This window comes from Microcaecilia unicolor, chromosome 2, assembly GCF_901765095.1.
Source record: "Microcaecilia unicolor chromosome 2, aMicUni1.1, whole genome shotgun sequence".
Lineage (NCBI taxonomy): Eukaryota > Metazoa > Chordata > Amphibia > Gymnophiona > Siphonopidae > Microcaecilia > Microcaecilia unicolor.
In genome coordinates, this window is record NC_044032.1 from 124,915,261 (window position 1) to 124,936,045 (window position 20,785).

The following is a 20,785-nucleotide window of genomic DNA, read 5'->3' on the forward strand; positions in this document are numbered from 1 at the left end:
AGAATATCTCTCCGCTTGATATTGTATGAAGGTAAGCAGATCTTCGTGCATCCTGCCTATAAGCACTTTGTCTTGATATAATGCGGTCCATCTAATTTCGTTCCTCTTTTACATCAAAAGCGGTCTGTCCTTATAATACAGCGTAAACTTCGACATTCACCTCACTTGTATCTAGTTCTATGACCAATTAAGTGCGTGTGCTAATGACATCTTCCTATTAATTTTTTAATTTAATTGTTTTAATTTTTTGTGGAGGCTAATCCCAAGGTTTATTTCATTTAGTAATGTTGGTTGCATTCAAAAGTAACTTATATAGACACGATACAGCACCCTTATGCAAATCAGTGTCAATGTTGTCAGTAACGGCTTTTCCCGCCAATTTCTATACACCACTAGCGAATGACCAAACGAATAAGGATATATTGATGTAACATCGGTATACGGAAAATATTCATTTATTTATATATATATATATATTTAAATAATGATGTGACCCTAACAATCTGCAGTTTCAATATGTTTGTTCAAGGGATAGCACTGTGACACAGCATATTGCTTCCAGTTCACAGCTGAACGCTCTGTGCTACATTTTGTGGTAAGCTTTTTCAATCTATTTTCAATCTATTTTGTTGTCAATGATTCATTTTAACTTAATACAGGTTGGCTTAATTGTAATATTTATGATTTAATATTGAAATACAGAATTTTAATATACATCCCAAATTCTTTCGGCTGTATGCATAATCATCTCAGTTGAACAGAATGCGACTCTCTTTTGCAATCAAGTTCTAATGCTAACATTTACTATATCTTAGCAGTGATTGTCAATTTGACTGGTGATATAATGTATAACATCACTGATTATTGATGTAAATGGACTTTGACCATTCTGCTGTTACTTAAACTATTTGCAGTAGTGTAATCCATTAGATATGTTCTCTTTATGGAAAGCACGGTAATGCAGCACATCATTCATAACATAGGTAGTGAATTTTACAACACCGCCGCACCCATTGTGCCAAACGTTATGATGAGCTCTTTTATTATTCTATTTCTATTTTTATTATTTTTATTTTAGCGATACAACACTATTGACCCTCATATCACTTTCATTTTTCACTTTGATTTTTGTTATTTTATATATTTTCAGTTATATATTTTAGATAAGTTGCTGACATGACTATCTATCATTCTATTTCAATTAAGTTAATGATACTATTTATCTTTTATAACTAGGATATAATAAACCTAATAGTTTTATCATTTATTTTGTAATTTTTTTTGAGAGCACCCTCAGATATTCCCACTATAAAAAGCACAACAAATTTCTGTTGCTTAGTGGTGAAGCACTTCTTTCATCGGGTTACTCATTTTTTCATGGTGAATCACCGAATAAGTGCTAGCAGACTGGTATAATTCTTCAAATAATATAATAACAATGTCCTACCAACCTTATGTGCAACTCAAAGAAGTGTAACCTGCCCCAATGTTCGTCAATATCAGTGATATCTTAAGGCAATTAATGTTAAAATATTTAATGAACACTTATCTGAGTCATGCTGTATCCGCGTTACTTTTATGCTGTGTCCACTATCTCCTTGTGTCTGAAAATAAATCTTCAACTTTTCGCCTTCCCCTGAACACGCCCAACACCGCGGGTTTCAGTATTCTTTCTTCAGGGACTAGGGTTAAGGCGGCCTCCTGTTCGTAATGTTATCAAGACACCAGCTGCAGAGACGAACATTGGGGCAGGTTACACTTCTTTGAGTTGCACATAAGGCTGGTAGGACATTGTTATTATATTATTTGAAGAATTATACCAGTCTGCTAGCACTTATTCGGTGATTTGCCATGAAAAAATGAGTAACCTGATGAAAGAAGTGCTACAACACTAAGCAACAGAAATTTGTTGTGCTTTTTATAGTGGGAATATCTGAGGGTGCTCTAAAAAAAAATTGAAATTCAACACACCAAGAATAGGGTGGAGAGGGCCCAATATCAAGAGATTAGTCACCGCACACAAGGGTAAGATGCTCCAAAAACCTTTATTGGGACCCAACACGGTCCGTGTTTCGGCTATATCAGCCTTCCTCAGAGGTCAATCGATTGAAGTTCAGCAATATATTGATTGAAGGAGCATTTAATGGTCAGTTGGTAATAATCACAAAAACCTTCCGGTGCTGCGCTCCTCGGTGCTCTCATTCCATGGAATGGGAGCTTGAGAGCACTGAGGAGCGCAGCACCGGAAGGTTTTTGTGGTTATTACCAACTGACCATTAAATGCTCCTTCAATCGATAAATTGCTGAACTTCAATCGATTGACCCCTGAGGAAGGCTTATATAGCCGAAACACGGACCATGTTGGGTCCCAATAAAGGTTTTTGGAGCATCTTACCCTTGTGTGCGGTGACTGATCTCTTGATATTGGGCCCTCTCCACCCTATTCTTGGTGTGTTGAATTTCAATGAGACATTTTACATACTTATTTAGTCATTATACTTATGTATTACTTTTAAACAACATTTAATTATCTTAAGCTATATTAATGTTTTGAACATTTTAGTGTAACTACCTAGCAATTTTTGCGTGTTAAAAATGTTGGAGCTAAAACACAGTAAAGCATCATTCAAACAAAACAATTAAGAATGTGTCAGAATTTTGCAGTCACTGTGAATACTCAAAGTGTCCACCCCCAGCTTTAACACAGGCCTTCAGTCACTTTGGGACGTTCTAAATAGCTTTGTCGATCAGTCCCTGTGGCAGGCTGTCCCAGATCATCTGCTTCGCTTCCTTGAGTTTGGCGATTGTTTGTGGCTTTGGGTGTGCTTGTGATAGACCTCCAACATTGATCCCCAGACATGGTAGTACAAGGGGTTTAGGTCCACAAATTTGGAGGCCTTTGTAATAAAATCTGGACAGTTGGCCCAGAGCCAGTCCTGCACAATGCGTTCTGTGTGTGCTGGCGCACCGTCTTGCTGGAAGATAAATCTGGTGGGCAGCAGTTGCTTGCAGTCCTTGATGAGATTAGGAAGAAGACAGCCATCATAATATGCACTGTCAATTTTAGTTTTCTCGTCCAAAAAGTGCAGCTGTACTTTGCCACCGAGACCATTATGTACTGCGCAAACTTTTCGCCCTGGACCAGGAAATGAGAGACTCAGTTGTTTTGGTTACTGATGGGGGGCGGGGGGGGGGGGGGGGGGGGGGGTTGGGATATTATCAAATACAAAATATTCAAATTCAAATGATTGTTTATAAAAGTCTATGTCACTGTGATATCATTAACATTAAGCTAGTACCCTTCCTTTTTTTTTTTTAACTAATAATGGTAGTTTTACAGTGCAGAAGAGAATGCAACATGAGCTGCAGCTTAGCGAGCATTCAGCAAAGGTTCTCATGCAGGAATTATTCAGAAAACACCTTTATTTACACTAACCAGAGGTCCGACATGGAGCCATGTTTTGGCAGGACAAGCCACCTGCCTCAGGGGTCAAAGGTTACACTGGTGAGATGAAAAAAAATGATGTATGTGATGAAATGGTCCTGATTAATAGCATATGTCTGAATCACATTGATATTATTATTATTATTATTTGTTACATTTGTATCCCACATTTTCCCACCTATTTGCAGGTTCAATGTGGCTTACATAGTACTGTAACGGTGTTCGCCAGTTCCGGTATAAACAAATACAAGGTGGTGTTGTGGTAGAATAATGTTCATGTAAGGTAGATGCATTGGGGGAACTTAGGGAGGAAGAGGGAGAGTTAGGATATGTCCATTACGGTCTTTGGTTTTGTTGTGTTGCAGGTACTCAGGTTTTTATGTTGGGTCGGTGGGATATGCCTTTCTGAACAAGTTTGTTTTTAGTTCTTTCCTTAACTTTAGATGATCGTATGTTGTTTTTACTACTTTTGGCAGTGCGTTCCATAGTTGTGCGCTTAAATAGGAAAAGCTAGATGCATAAGTTGATTTGTATTTGAGTCCTTTGCTGCTTGGGTAGTGGAGATTTAGGTATGTGCGTGCTGATCTTGCTGTGTTTCCGGTTGGCAGGTCTATGAGGTCTGTCAAGTATCCCGGGGCTTCGCCGTAAATAATTTTATGAACCAGGATGCAGATTTTGAAAGCAATACATTCTTTGATTGGGAGCCAGTGCAGTTTTTCTCGGAGGGGTTTGGCACTTTCAAAACGCATTTTTCCAAATATAAGCCTGGCTGCTGTGTTTTGAGCGGTTTGAAGTTTCTTTGTAATTTGTTCTTTGTATCCCGCATAAATTCCATTGCAGTAGTCTGCATGGCTTAGTACCATTGATTGTATCAAGTTGCGAAATATTTCCCTTGGGAAGAATGGATTGCAGTCACAAAAAACGCTTTGGCGTGAAAAGAATTCCACCAAATATTGTTTTTTTTATTCAAGCCATTGCAGAGAGTTTGGCGCTGGCTATGTAAAAAATATAGTTTGAACCCTAATGTGTCACCCTTATTGCCATTATTTGGAAATTTGACTTTCCCAATGGAGAGCTCCTCATCTTCCTTTTTGCGCTGGAAACATGAAGGTATTGTATATCTTTTTCATGTACTATCCGAGGAAGGAACTCTGAAGCCCCTTGCAGACTGGCAGGCAGGCAGGCCGTGAACCTTCTTTAGTTGACCAATTTGCCTACCTACAATTTCAGCATTATGTCTCTTCTCTCCCACGCTCATCCTTGACCTCAGAAGTGTGGAACATTTTGCATGAAATCCTGAGTATAGATGCTTGATTGTCAATTCCCCTTAAATACTATCATGGGCAACTGAGAGAGGGACTGTCAGGTTTAAATTATGATGTGCTGGCACAGAAGTGGTCTGCAGAATTGTCATTTGCTGTCCAGGGTGCGCAGGTGAAGGCCAGTTTACTCACTACTGAATCTATACAGTGTGTGCAACCTATTGGGAGCTCCAATTTAAGTTCCTTTTCCATCTCTATATATCCCCACACACAGAGCCTATCGAGCACACTGCACCCTATAGATGTTTGCTCTAAGTGTGCAGGTGTTGGCGCCCATCTGGGTCACATGTTTTGGGTATGTCCTCCGGTACACCATTTTTGGACACAGCTATATGCTCATGTATCTAACTTTTGGTACAGTACTTGGAAGCCCACCCCCTCTTTATTGTTTGATGTATTTTGCTTGAGGGGCCCTACACCAGCAGGTATGAAAGCCTTTTTGAGGCGAAGTTCACTGATGGGTAAAAAAGTCATCTTAACTACTGGCTTTCACCTGACACCCCATCAATATTGCATTAGTGTGCACTGATGATCAATCTGTGCACCCTGGGATGTAGAGACATGCAAGATCTCACTACACGAAAGGGGATCAGTTTTTACAGCTATGGTCTCCGTTTTGGGACACCCTGACCCCTTAGCTTGGAACAGAGTGTTGAACGGTTGATGCAAACTCGTGCTGGACCAAGTAGTGAAAGGATGGGAGGGAAGGGAGAGGGAGGAGGAGGAGGAGGGGAGGGGAGGGGAGGGGAGGGGAGGGGGAGGGGAGGGGGAGGGGGAAGGGAGGGGAGGGGGAGGGGGAGGGGAGGGAGATCTCAAGGGGGAAATACAAAATAAAATAAAATGATAAAATACATGTTAGTATTGTTGCAACGTACAAGGATTGTACCCATATGTTTATACTTTGCTTCATGTTGACTTGTTAATTGTGTGCCTTGTGGTTTTTCATTTGCATGATAAAAACATTTATGAAAAAAATTCACAGCATTCAACAAAAAATGGGGTGAGGCCATGGGAGGGGCATGGGTGGGTCCGGGGCATTCCCAGAAATTAGGTGCGATGTTATAGAATGCCTGCATTTGCAAGCCTAAGTGCCTTTAGTTGGGACCCTGCATTCTACATCAGCTTTTTTTAGCAGGCGTAAGTGCTCTTGCCCAAAGTTAGACGCAAGAAGGGCGCTAAGCTACTATTCTGTAGATGGTGCACTGCATAGGGTGTCCTTTACAGGATACTAACATAGTGAGGATTATAACGGTGTTGAACTTTGGGTACCATTTACTGAGTCTGGCTCATTGTGCAGAATCTGGATAGCATTATTCTGAATAAATTGGAGATGTTTCAAGGCTATGCCAAGGAGGCCATGAGGGGCATAATGGAACAGAAACGCCTATCTCCATGGGCGTTTATCTCCGAGAACGGGTCCGTGAAGGGGCGGGGCGGATCGTATTTTTTAAAAGAAAAAGACGCCCATGTTTTATTCGTCAAGGTGTGAGCTGGGCGTTTTTGCTTTTCAGCGATAATGGAATATGAAATCGCCCAGCTCAAAAACGAATAAATCCAAGGCATTTGTTCGTGGGAGGGGCCAGGATTCATAGTGCACTGGTCCCCCTCACATGCCAGGACACCAACCGGGCACCCTAGGGGGCACTTTTACAAAAACCAAATAAAAGGTAAAAGAGCTCCCAGGTGCATAGCACCCTTCCCTTGGGTGTTGAGCCCCCCAAATCCCCCTCAAAACCCACTGCCCACAAGTCTACATCATTACTATAGCCCTAAGAGGTGAAGGGGGGCACCTACATGTGGGTACAGTGGGTTTGGGGGGGTTGGACGACTAGTAGCATTAAGCAGCACAATTGTAACAGGTAGGGGGGGGATGGGCCTGGGTCCACCTGCCTGACGTCCACTGCACCCCCTAACAACTGCTCCAGGGACCTGCATACTGCTGCTTGGGAGGAGGGTATGACATTTGAGGGTGAAAGTAAAAAGTTGTGAAACATCATTTGTTGTGGTGGGAGGGGGTTAGTGACCACTGGGGGAGTCAGGGGAGGTCATCCCCGACTCCCTCTGGGGGTCATCTGGTCATTTAGGGCACTTTTGGGGGCCTTATTCGTCAAAAAACAGGGTCCAGGAAAAGTGTCCTAAATTCTAGCTCAAAACTGTTCCATTATCGGCGAAGGGCGCCCATCTCTGTTCGCCCGATAACCACGCCCCAGTTCCGCCTTCGACACGCCTTCGATACGCCCCCGTCAACTTTGTCCACATCCGCGACGGAGTGCAGTTGAAAGCGTCCAAAGTTCGGCTTTCGATTATACCGCTTTATTTGTTTTTGTGAGAAGAACGCCCATCTCCCGATTTAGGTCGGAACTTGGGCGTTATTCTCGTTCGATTATAAGCTGGCATACTATAGAGCATTACATTAATCGATTCTGCACATAGGAAGTGCATGCACGCATCAGTAAATCTTAGTACAATGACTCACTGAATGAATCATGTAAAGGGCAAAAAGAACATGAGCAAATTACAGCAGAGATCTGTGAGTGAAAAGAAAAGAATGAACCAGATTTCACCCCAGAATGATCACTGAGTCATAAAGAACCAGGGGGCTATTCAAAATGATAGGAGTCAAGATAGGAGAGGGTGATTTCCTACAAAACCCCATTGCTCTGATTTTGGCTAACTGAGTTTAAGCCTACATTGCTGCAGCCCAAGAGCAACCTGTTGAAAGAAGTGGTTTAGAGGGGGATTCAAGGGATCAAAATAAGTGATAATTTGCAGGTCATTAGTATTACAAAAAGAGCTGACGCCAAAGCTCTGAATAAGTAACCAATGGAGACAGAAAATTAATAAACAACATTAAAGCTAAGATTGATCTTTGAGAGGCACCACACCGAAGTGGTTGTGAAGAAGAAAGAGGGTGAAAACTTACAGCAACAGAAAAGATAGGATGTAAACCAGGAAAGAATTGTTTAACAAATGCCAAAAGAGGCCAGCCTGTCAAAAAGCAAATGATGATCAATTAGATCAAAAGCAGCAATGAATTTGAAAGTACAGACCCTGGCAGTATGGAATTTTTCTGTCAGAGCCAACAGAGTGGATTTGGAACTATAGCCTTGACAGAAACTGGACTGACTAGGATTCAAGACCTGGGTCTTGTCCAAGCAGTCAGTAAGCTGAGATGATACTACTTTTTTAAGCACTTTGGAAATGAACTGGAGATTGGAGTCCAGTCAAAACCTGGAAACAAAAGCAGGATCTAAATTAAGATTTTAAGCACATGTCAGCAATAGATGTAGAAACTCTCCCCTGGTCCCACTTATAGAAAGCAAAGATGTTTACCTGTAGCAGGTATTCTCCAAGAACAGCAGGCCATTAATTCTCATATGCGGGTGTCGTTATCCACGTCTGCTGGTGTGGAACACTTTTTTAGAGTAGTATGTCTTTAAAATCTCATAGCAGTGCTCCCACTGCACATGTACAAGTGCCCTCCCACCTGCTACAAGAGCGCGGGACCATCAATACAGTAAAATAGATACACAAGACAACTCCATGAAGACATGAGAGGGAATGTGAGAATTGATGACCTGTTGTCCTTGGAGAATACCTGCTACAGGTAATTTCACTTTCTCTGAGGACAAGCAGACCATGTTATTCTCACATGTAGGAATCCCTTGCTACCAGACTCACTGAAAACAACAATAGGACAATAAGAACTTGCAACGGTGAGTTCTAGATTGAATTAACCTGAAACTATACACAAACTGTGAGAGAGCAGCCTGGAACAGAACAAAATGGGCCTAGGAGGGTGGAGTTGGATTCTAGACCCCAAACAAATTCTGCAGAACTGTCTGTTCAAACCGACTATCGTGTTGGATATCTTGTTCAAGGCAATAGTGAGATGTGAATGTGTGGACTGAATACCAAATCGCAGCCTTGCAAATCTCTTGTATAGAAGCTGATCTCAAGTAGGCTACTGACGCCACCATGTCTGACCTTATAAGCCTTGACATGGCACTCAAGAGTCAGCCCAGCTTGGCCATAAATGTCAGAAATGCAATCTGCCAGCCAGTTGGAGATTGTGTGTTTCCCAATGGCAACCCCCATCTATTTGGGATCAAAAGAAACAAAATGATGGGTGGACTGTCTGTAGGGCCTAGTCCGCACCAACTAATGGGCACGAGGATTGGGAAAGAATGTTGGAAGGACGATTAACTGATTTGGATGGAAGTCTGACACAACCTTAGGTAGGAACTTAGGGTGCATGCGGAGAAATACTCTATTATGATGAAATTTCATGTAAGGTGGATTCGCCACTAAGGCCTTAAACTCAATGACCCTGCAAGCTGAAGTAGCAGGTGCCAAAAACAAAACCTTCAAGGTCAAGTACTTCAGTAAACAGGGTGGCTCAAAAGCAGCTTTCATCAGCTGGGTGAGGACAACACTGAGGTCCCATGACAAGACATGGGTAGAGGTCTGTTAGGGGGCTTTGACAAAAGCAAACCTCTCATGAAGCAAACAACTAGAGGGTGTACAGAGATGGGCTTACCCTCTACACGGTGATGGTAAGCACTAATTGCACGGAGGTGAACCTTTACAGAGTTGGTTTTAAGACCAGACTCAGAGAGGTGCAGAAAGTATTCAAGCAGGGTCTGTGTAGAGCAAGAAAGAGGATCTGGGGCCTTGCCCTCACACCAGAGAGCAAACCTCCTCCATTTGAAAGAGTAGCACCTCTTAGTGGAATCCTTCTTGGAAGCCAGCAAGACCCTAGAGCAGGGGCGTATCTGGACTCTGGCGGTAGGGGGGGCCAGAGCCAGAGGGAGGGGGCACATTTTAGCCCCCCCCCCCGGCGCCACCGATCCCCCCCCCCGCCATGTCCGGACCCCCCCTCGCCACCAATGACACTCTCCACCCCCTCCCGCCGCCGCCAACCCTCCCCCGCTGCTGTCACTTACCTTTGCTGGCGGGGGACCCCAACCCCCCGCCAGCCGAGGTCCTCTCTTCCATGCAGGCTGCAAGTTGCAATGCTTCCTGTTCTTCTGAGTCTGACGTCCTGCACGTCCTCAGGTCAATACAATATAGTGCTGTTACAGTATCCTAGCCTGAGCTGAGGAAGGGGGTTTTGTTCTCTGAAAGTTAAGTCAAAATGTATTAAAATTAGTCCAATAAAAAGAATACCTTATTTACATGTTCTATTTATAAACATTTATTAACACAGCTACAATACTATATCCTAAAGCAAAAAATAAAAACATATATTTTATTTACAGTTTGTTGTCTCTGGTTTCTGCTTTCCTCATCTTCTTTTCACTGTCTTCCTTCCATCCAGCATATGTCTTCACTTTCTCTCTCTGCCATCCAGTGTCTGCCCTCTCTAATGTCCCTTCCATCCAGTGTCTGCCCTCTCTCTCTGCCCCTTCCATCCACTGTCTGCCCTCTCTCTCCCTTCCATCCACATCTGCCCTCTATTTCTGCCCCTTCCATCCACCATCTGACCGAGACTGCCATCTCTCTCTCCCCCTTCCATCAACATCTGCCCTTTCTCTCTGCCCCTTAAATCCATCTGCCCTCCCTCCCCCATCCATCCAGGGTCTGCCCTCCCTCATGCTCCCCCCTTCCATCCAGGGTCTGTCCCCTCTCTCTCTGCCACCTCTTTTCAGCCCCCAGCCAGTTCTCCCTTTTCTCTCACCAGTCCCGAGCTTCAGCCCCAGCCAGTTCTCCCTGTCCCCTTTAAAGCCCTCAGTCCCCACAGTTTCAGCCCCTGCCCCTTTTTAGCCCCCAGTTCCAGTACTAGCCCCCTTATCCCAACTACCCTCCTTTTCAGCCCCCAGTTCCAGCCCCCTTCATCCACCACAGCCTTGCATCCCCCTTTTTCAGCCCCAGACCCATTCTTCCACCTGCCCCAGGCATGGATCCATTTTCCATCCTGCCCCCTTGTCAGAGCCCAGTTCCAGCTTCAGACCCCTTCTCCCATCTGAGCATTCCCCTCCCCAGTCCCGTTCTCCCCTCTAAGCTCCCCAATCCCCTTCTCCCCTCTGAGCACCCCTACCCTTCCCCAATCCCCTTCTCCCCTCTGAGCACCCCTCTGAGCTCCCCAATCCCCTTCTCCCCTCTGAGCACCCCAATCCCCTTCTCCCCTCTGAGCTCCCCAATCCCCTTCTCCCCTCTGAGCTCCCCCACCCTCCCCAATCCCTTCTCCCCTCTGAGCACCCCTCTGAGCTCCCCAATCCCCTTCTCCCCTCTGAGCACCCCCTCTGAGCTCCCCCACCCTCCCCAATCCCCTTCTCTCCTCTGAGCTCCCCAATCCCCTTCTCCCCTCTGAGCACACCTCTGAGCTCCCCCACCCTCCCCAATCCCCTTCTCCCCTCTGTGCACCCCAATCCCCTTCTCCCCTCTGAGCTCCCCAATCCCCTTCTCCCTTCTGAGCTTCCCCACCCCACCCCACCCCAATCCCCTTCTCCCCTCTGAGCTCCTCCTCTCCCATCTGAGCCCCCCCTCCGTCGAGAGCCGACAGCTCTCGTCTTCTGCCACCACCCTGCCTTATTTTTTTAATCCATGCAGCCAGCGACGCAGGCAGCGCTTCCAGTCTGCCCTGCGTGCTGTGAAGGCAGAAAATCATCTCGCTGGCATCGGGCCTTCCCTCTCTGTGTCCCGCCACCTTCTGAGGTAACTTCCTATTTCCTCGAGGGCGGGACACAGCGAGGGAAGGCCCGACACCAGCGAGACAATTTTCTGCCTTCACAGCACGCAGGGCAGACGCGAAGAGCTGCCTGCATCGCTGGCTGCATGGATTTTTTAAAAAAAGGCAGGGTGGTGGCAGAAGACGAGAGCTGTCGGCTCTCGACGGAGCACCCCCCACCCGCTGGCACCCGGGGCGGACTGCCCCCACCGCCCCGCCCTTGCTACGCCACTGTAGCCTGAACTTTTCTTTGACTAGGAAATCATTCAGGGCCCTTAGATCTAGGATGGGACACATCCCCCTTGTTTCTTTGGGACAAGGAAATACCTGGAATAGTGTCCCTTAACTTTTTTCTCTGGTGTAAAGGGTTCTACTGCATGAGCCTTTAGAAGGACTAAGAGTTCCCCTGCATGTACCTCCCTGTGTTGAGAGTTGAAATAAGATGTTCTCATTAGGTAATTCGGTAGTCTCTGACACCAATGTAAGGTGTAACCAAGATAGACTATTTGAAGAACTCAAATAGTCTGTCTCGGTTACAAGGTGCCACCGAGACAGACGTTTTGAAGAACCCAAATAGTCTGTCAAAGATTACAAGGGGCCACCTTTCTAGGAAAAAACTCAGCCTCCCCTCCCATCAGAAGGTCATCCTTGACAGTCACTGTTAGAGACTATGCTCTTCTTGAGCCAGTCAAAAATTTGTCTACTGTTTTAACTGGGGAGCCAGCTGGGCCTTAGGTGCACGCTGTTGATGAGAATGAGTGTGCTGGGGCTGAGCTTACTGAGGAAGGTGAGAAGAAGGAGTGTACCTACACCTCTGAGTAGTAGGAACCCCTCTTTGACTTGCCCGAAATCCTCCTGGATAAAGAGGGTGCAGAAGGTGTCCAGTGAGAGAGAGTATCAATGGCATCAGTGTGCTTTCTGATGAGGTCCATGACCTTCTCCATCTTCTCTCCAGAAAGATTATCTCCCCGCAGATGACATCCGCTAACCTCTTCTACTCCCCTTATCGCTCCCTTAGAGATCTTAGGTACTTTGACCTAAGCTCTCTTGAATTCAGATACTGTTTTCATCTCTACTACTTCCACCCGGAGGTCTTTTCATAAATTCACCACCCTTTCTGTGAAGAAGGATTTCCTGAGATTACTTCTTAGTCTATTCCTTTTCACATTCGTCTTATGCCTCTTCATTCCATAACTTCCTTTTAATTGAAAGAGACTCACTTCCTGTGCATTTATGCCACATAGGTATTTAAATGTCTCTATCATATCTTCCCTCTCCCACCTTTCTTCCAAAGTATACAGATTGAGATCTTTAAATCTGTCCCCATATGCTTTATGATGAAGACCACTGACCATTTTAGTAGCTGCCCTCTGGACCGACTCCATCCCATTTATATCTTTTTAAAGGTGCAATCTCCAGAACTGTATACAATATTCTAAATGAGGTCTCACCAGAGTCTTATACAAGGGCGCCATGACCTCCTTTTTCCTACTGCCCATTCCTCTTCATAAAAGCACATAGGCAAGTGGTCTGCAAGATCCAGAACAGCAAAAAAGAAGACCCATGCAATGGAGCAAAACAAAATTTATCCAATGCACACAAGCAAAAACAGCACACAACCTCCCTCCAACCACCCAACATGACCTCGCTTTGCCCTCCCAAGGGTCATGTCTTCATATCATTTTAACTAATTATTTTCTGGTTTATTATCATTATTATTATTTAACCATTATTTCTTTTTATGCCCAAATATGAATGTTTTTGTATATATTAATTGGATTTCTTGTGAAATTATTTATTTATTCATGTTTTAATAAGACTCCTGATGCAGGCATTAGCTGAAAAACAGCTGTGGTTTAATTGCTTGGATCTGTGGTTTTCTCCTCTATTGCTTGGCTGTCTTTGCTCTTTCCCTGTTCCCAGTTAAATTGCTCTTATGTGTGTTCATATTTAAATTATGACGTTCACTTATGTTTCTTCTGATGATGAACAAAGTAGAAAAGATAAGTTATTATAAAGACTTTGCATCCTTTGTATATACTGTTGGATGCTACTATGCTACAGAAAAATAAGCTGCAAGGAGAAGCCAACTCTGCTGATGAAATGTGTATATTGAGATTTTATTTTGATTATTTTCTCTTATTTCTAATGTGCTTTCGAAATGGAAATCCTCTGCCGCTTCTGGGGGGGGGGGGGGATTTGGGGGCCTGAAAGTTAATTAGGAAAGGGCTTACCAAGATGAAGGTTCACCCAGGGTGCCTAATGCCCTTGCACTAGCTGTGGAAGGAAAAGCTAGGGGAGATGGAGACAGATGTGGAAAGGAAGCTGAATTGCAGGAGACTAGAGACCGTGATTATAATGAATACATTATGTTTACATTATTTTTAAAACTATATATGTAATTATCAGCCAGTAATCCTACTCTATATTATTTTTCCTCTATTTCCTGTACATAATATTTTGTGCTGATATGCGGCAAATAATATTTTCTGCATATTTTTAAGTGGGAAGAAAAATGTTTGCTATATTTTCATTCTCAATTTCTCTGTTCCCTCCCTCAGGTCTGCTGAAGTCATCAGTGCAAGAAGTGCTTATTATAACTGAGTTCTGAACTTAGTCAGACTGTACCAATGTGTAAAACAGTAGGCACGATTTAACTTACTCAGGGGCCCTTTTACAAAGGTGTGTGAGGCTTACACGCATCCAGCGTGTACCGAATTGGTATTACTGCCTCCATTCCCCGGGTGGTATTTCCAAATTTGGCATGCACCAAAAACACACGGTAATTCTACCGCGGGGTGCCCTCACAGTGGTAAATGGCAGTGGCATGCACTGCATGCTTACTGCAAGGGTAGAGCGTGAGATCTTAAAGCTAGCTCAATGGGTGGCAGTAAAGTCTCAGGCTGAAAGTGGTTTCAATTTTAGTGCACATCCATTTTCCAGCCCCTTAAAAAAAGGCCCTTTTTCCTAGACGTGATAAAAAATGGCCCAGCGCACACCCTAAAGATGTGCTCACAGTACCCAGGGCTGGCGGAATGTGGTGAGAAGGATATGCATGGCAGGGGGACACCAACATTCGGGCAGCGCCAGAGACTGCCATGCTTACCCTTGTTTACCCTCCCCCACCGCCACAGCAATGCTGCCACCCCCCTCCCGCGTAATACTACCTTGCCTCCCACCCTGGTGGTGTAGTGGTCTTTGTGGCTGTGGGGGCAGGAAAGAATCCCACTCTTTCCTGCCTGCTGCCGCTACTCTGTCTCTGGCGCTCTCCACTTTTCTGTGCTGCGGATGGCCCCAGCATTTTAAAAATGGCTGTGTGAGACTACCGCCGAAGTCTTGGCAGCCATTTGGGGAAAACAGGGTGGGCGCAGTACAGAAGAGAAAAGTGGAGAGCGCCGGAGACGGAGTAGCAGGAGGGGGCAGGAAAGAGTGGAATTCTTTCCTGCCCCTGCAGCCACTGAGGCCACTACACTACCAGGGCGGGCAGCAAGGTAGGACTCTAGTACACTGGAGGGGGGTGGCAGCATTACTGTGTGGGGGAGGGGGGCAGGTTTTGGTACAGTATAAGTCATCACAAGGACAAAATATAAGGAAACCAATTGACTGCATTAGGGGCTTAAAGCCCATTTAGTTATGTTAAAACAAATGAGAAATCTGCATGAAAGAAAATATATATTTTTTGTTATTACTTTGACTTATGAAAACCACTTGTCCCTGAAACATGCTCAAAACAGAATAATCCATTTGTACAAAAGAGATGAGATGAAGATGTGATTCCATGTGCCCCAATGAAAGAAGAATTTAATTTTACTTCTAATCTTTATAACTCCAGGCTTCCCAAGGCAGATTACAACAGTTACGATGAACCCATCAGTAAACAGGATATCTTCACTGAAATTTGGCCATATATTACTGTATTTATAGAAGAGTGTAGAGAAAGGAGCACAAAATATAGCCTTTATTAGTGCTGTTTCCACCAGCTGCAATAATTTTTTAAGCAGTTTTAGTGATTTTCAATGATATTAATATCTACATATGGGAAGCTTTCAAATAAATTAGAAAACTGTCAAGTAAAAAAAAAATTGTTGTTCACCTTTTAAGGCACTGGGCTGAAAAAGGGGGCAGGGTGGTAGAAGGTGGGAGGGAGAAGAGAGAAAGGAGATGCTAGACGGGGGGCACCAATTGATAGTCTGCAGGGGGCGCCAGAGACCCTAGCACCTGCCCTGGCACTACCACAGGCTACTTTTTACCGCTGCTTAGTAAAAGGACCCCTGAGTGTTCCTGTAAGTTTGCTGTCAATAATTACAGTTTAAGCTAGTTACATTTACCAACTTATTAGGGATGAGATAGCTCCCAATCTATCATAATACTCAAGAGCGCCCCCTTCACATACAAAGACTCCCAAATTTTGGAGCTAGCCTTGCCAACATCCAAGCTAAATAACATCTGGTCCACATAGATATTTCGTATAATAAGGCAGTAATAATTATTGCAATCTCATGATAGAGAATCCTGTGTCAAGGAGCAAAACTGTAGCTCCTTCAGGGCCCACTTTTACTGCAGAGGGTAAAAGGCTGTTTTTTTTTTCTCAACAAGAAATGGCCGTGCAGTAAGTGAACCACTTACTGCTTGGCTATTTTTTTTGGAGGTGAGCACTTACTGTTCTGTCCTCTGACAGCCTTGCACTAGTTTATAATGTGATTCTAAAATGTGTGTAATGCTTTTACTTTTATTCTCATTACTGTTATTCTCATTTCTAAGGACTGTCACTGTTGTAGTTTCCTCTGCAAAGATATGTGAGCAAGGCATTGTGTGCAATGTAGTTCCCAGGCAATGCAACCACACTAGTCTGTATGAATAAGAACAGTTACCACTGGTTGTGAGGCTGCCCAGACCTCTTTTCTCTCTTAGCCAAGCCTGGCTGCTGTGTCTACCTGCTATCATTTCCTGTTCAGTCTTACTATCTCTGTCCTGAGAGGTCAGCCAGGTATGACCTTTCCCTCCAATCGAGAGCCGTCCTCTAGGACCACCCCTTGCTTCCCGATGGCAGGCTGTGTCCCCATTGGTCTCTATCTGCTCTTCCCTGAGCCTGTGTGAGGCTCAACACCTCTTTGTCCCTTCAGTCATGAGGCATTTCTCCATCTCGCCCCAGACAGTTCTGTCCTGCTGAAACTCCTTGCAACAAACTTGGTTTTTTACCTTGAAAATATCTTCTCCCTAATGAGATATTGCACATTCCAGTCACCCAGCTTTGAACCACTTCTACCTGTTCAACTATCTTTCTCCCTTGCAATAAGGCTACCTCTCCTCAGATCTCCACCTCCAACAGCTCTCAGATAAAGGAGTCTCTGTGCCCTGGAGCAGCACTTCTGAACATCTGTCTGTGAGTAAATTATCTGTGATTTATTCAAATAAAAGAGACTTCAGAAAAATAATAGAGACTTCGGGTGTGATTGGTGTGCCAAGGTTATACTCTAAGTAATCTTGATTTTACAGTAATAAGTCTATGAGAGTCTTAACACCGCCTCCCATTGAGGTGGCGGTAAGGGCTCCTGCGCTAACCCAGTGATAACTAATTACCACTGGGTAAGCACCAGAGCTACAAAAATAGAACATTTTTTTGTAGTGTTGGAAATAGTGCGCTGGGGGGTGGGAACTACCGCCAGGCTCCTGTGGTAGACCGGTTGTAGTTCCAGATTGGTGAGCGATATGCCTGTGTTGGGCTTACCATCTCTTAATAAAAGGGACCCTCAGTAGAAGGTGACTCTTATTTCTCTGTAGTCAAGGAATTACAGTATCACTATCAACATCCTTATCCAATATCAGTGGCATGTTGTAAGTCATTCCCCCTGTCATCATCCTCTTCCCCATCAAAAGCAAAGATAAGAATAATAACATAAAACACATATAACCTTCAGACTCACTCATTTATTTGCTTGTGCACTGTTTTCCATTACCCTTTAACATCGAATTAAACTTTAATTCAAACAAAGTACAGTAAGTGACAGGAAGTTTAAAAGAACCTGCTAAAGCATCAGTGAAGTCTGCAGGGAGTTAATTAGTCTGGCTGCCATCAGTTTATTAATCCCTGGGCCCTTTAGAAAGTCTAGGCTGTTATTTCCAGATGAAGACTAGGATCATTTGAAAGAGAGCACCCACTATTAAAAAATTGCTTACAAAACAATAATCTGAGCTGTCCTTTTGCTCTAACCATCCTTTGCTATGTCCCTTTCTCTTTATAATAGAAGGTTTGATTTGTACACTTTCCCGGTAATCTCATCAACATTGCTCTGCAGGGCAATAAAAATGAAGTGATCACCTTGCAATAGGCAGCCAGTGATATATATCTTTGACAAGTCATTAACATAGGTAAACAGCAACCCATGTCAAACTGTGCTCTTTTAAAATCCTAGATTTACAAGCTATTAGCACAGAGGGTGAGTATGAACAAGGAAATCAATGGCAGGCGTGTAATTCATCACAGTAATGAAATGGATTTAGCCCTAATCTCAAAGCAGCAGAGGAGTTCCATTTTGAAAGAACAAGGAAATAAGAGAAGGCAATCAAAATAAAATCTGAACATAACACATTTCATCAGCAACACTCCTTGTAGCTTATTTGTCTGTTGTGTAGTAGCATCTAACGCTATAAGCACAAAGGACACAAAAGTCTTTATAATAGTTTATCTTTTCTGGTTTGTTCATCAGAAGAAGAAGCACAATTTATTTTCAGCACTTGATGTACCGCAAGTGATACCTGAGACAACTATGCAGTTTACAATTTGTGTTACAGGTACTTTGCATTGTCCTTAAATGGGCTCACAATCTGTTATATATTGTACCTGGGGCAATGGAGGGCTAAGTGAATAGCCCAGGGTCACACAGAGCTACAGAGGAAATTGAACCTGGTTCCCCAGGATCTCAACCCACTGCCGACTGTCAGGCAGCAGCAGCAATCAAACCTGGTTCCCCAGGTCTGCAACCTGCTGGACTAACTGTTAGGCCACTCCCGCATGAAACATTCATTCGGTTTTATTCGACAATTTGTGAGCTGGGCGGTTTTGTTTTTCAGCGATAATGGAAAATGAAAGCGCCCAACTCAAAAACGAATAAATCCAAGGCATTTGTTCGTGGGAGGGGCCAGGATTCGTAGTGCACTGTCCCCCCTCACATGCCAGGACACCAACCGGGCACCCTAGGGGGCACTTTTACAAAAACAAAAAAAAAGGTAAAAGAGCTCCCAGGTGCATAGCACCCTTCCCTTGTGTGTTGAGCCCCCCAAATCCCCCTCAAAACCCACTGCCCACAAGTCTACACCATTACTATAGCCCTAAGGGGTGAAGGGGGGCACCTACATGTGGGTATAGTGGGTTTCGGGGGTTGGACAACTAATAAGCATTAAGCAGCACAATTGTAACAGGTAGGGGAGGGATGGGCCTGGGTCCACCTGCCTGAAGTCCACTGCACCCCCTAACAACTGCTCCAGGGACCTGCATACTGCTACCAGGGAGGTGGGTATGACATTTGATGGTAAAAATAAAAAGTTGTGAAACATAAATTTTTTGTGGTGGGAGGGGGTTAGTGACCACTGGGGGAGTCAGGGGAGGTCATCCCTGATTCCCTCTGGTGGTAATCTGGTCATTTAGGGCACTTTTTGGGGCCTTATTCGTGAAAAAACAGGGTCCAGGAAAAGTGCCCTAAATTCTAGCTACAAACGCATACTTTTTTTTCCATTATCGGCGAAAGGCGCCCATCTCTGTTCGGGTGATAACCATGCCCCAGTCCTGCCTTCACCATGCCTTCGACATGCCCCCGTCAACTTTGTACGCTTCTGCGATGGAGTGCAGTTGAAAACGTCCAAGTTTGGCTTTCGATTATACCGAGTTATTCGTTTTTGTGAGATAAACGTCCATCTCCCGATTTAGGTCGGAACTTGGGCGTTTTTCTCATTCGATTATAAGCAGGAATGTACACAATGCAGTGGCCAAATTAGTTAAGGGCTTGAGGAAATTTAAATATGTTTTTGCCATCTCCAATCTAGTTTCAATGGCTGCCTATTACATTTCATATCCAATATAAAGTTCTTGTATTGATATTTAGGGCACTGATTGATCTAGCATCGACTTATTTGGCACGCAGGTTGACTCACTATGCCCCAGGGAAAGCATTGTGCTCTGTGATAAGGCACTAATGTAAATTGCTTTTACACGTAATATCTTAGAAACTCCAGAACGAAGCTCTGTTTGGCGCAATGCAAGTTCTATGGTGAGCATTAGCAGTAAATTTGAGAGATTGGAATCATACTCTACCTTATGAGAGGTTCATTACTGTCATGGTATGCACAAAAATAACCCATTTTGATACATTGCCCCTGGAATAAGAATAATAATAAGAAGAAGAAGCCAGATCACACCACTAAAGAACATAGGAACATAAGAATAGGCATACTGGGTCAGACTAATGGTCCATCTAGCCCAGTATCCTGTCTCCAACGATGACCAATCCAGATCATAAGTACTTGTCAGAAATCTAATTAGTAGCAACATTCTATGCTACCAATCCCGGGGCAAGCAGTGGCTTCCCCCATGTCCATCTCAATAACAGACAATGGAATTTTCCTCTAGGAACTTGTCCAAACCATTTTTAAACGCAGATATGCTAATCACTATTACCACATCCTCCTGTAGCAAGTGTCAGAGCTTAACTATTTGAATGAAAAAATATTTCCATGTAATTTCATCGAGTGTCCCATGGTCTTTGTAATTTTTGAAAGAATGAAAAATTGATTCACTTTTTCCCGTTCTACACCACTCAGAATTTTATAGACCTCAATCATATCCTCTCTCAGTTGATGTGTGAGGTGATTAAATTTGCAGATGACACGAAACTATTCAAAGTTGTCAAGATAGAGTCTAATTTTCCTTTTTTTTTTCAAGACAGGACATATTATTGCTTCCTTAAGCCTATTGTAGAAGGAAGAACCCACGTCTTGAAAAATGAATTGATCAATTATTTGCATACAAAAATCAGCACTGACCTATTTTGATGAAAATATGCCGATCAAAGATCTAAGATACTTTCCACGGGCCTTGAACTTTACAGAAGGAATTCAACTTCCTCTGTCAACAAATCAAATTTTGTCCTAATGGATTCTGGTATAACAAGTAGTAGAAAGTAGATGCTATGTTAAGTCAGTGGCAGTTGAGCAGCCAGGATTGAATGGCTCCTAGAAGGAAAAGTTAAGATGAACTCTATAACACTATCACCGGGTATCTTTTCTGGTGGAATCAAACATATGTGACCATCTCTGGGAAAAGGTGACCAAAGTCACCAGAAACAAAAAATGGGA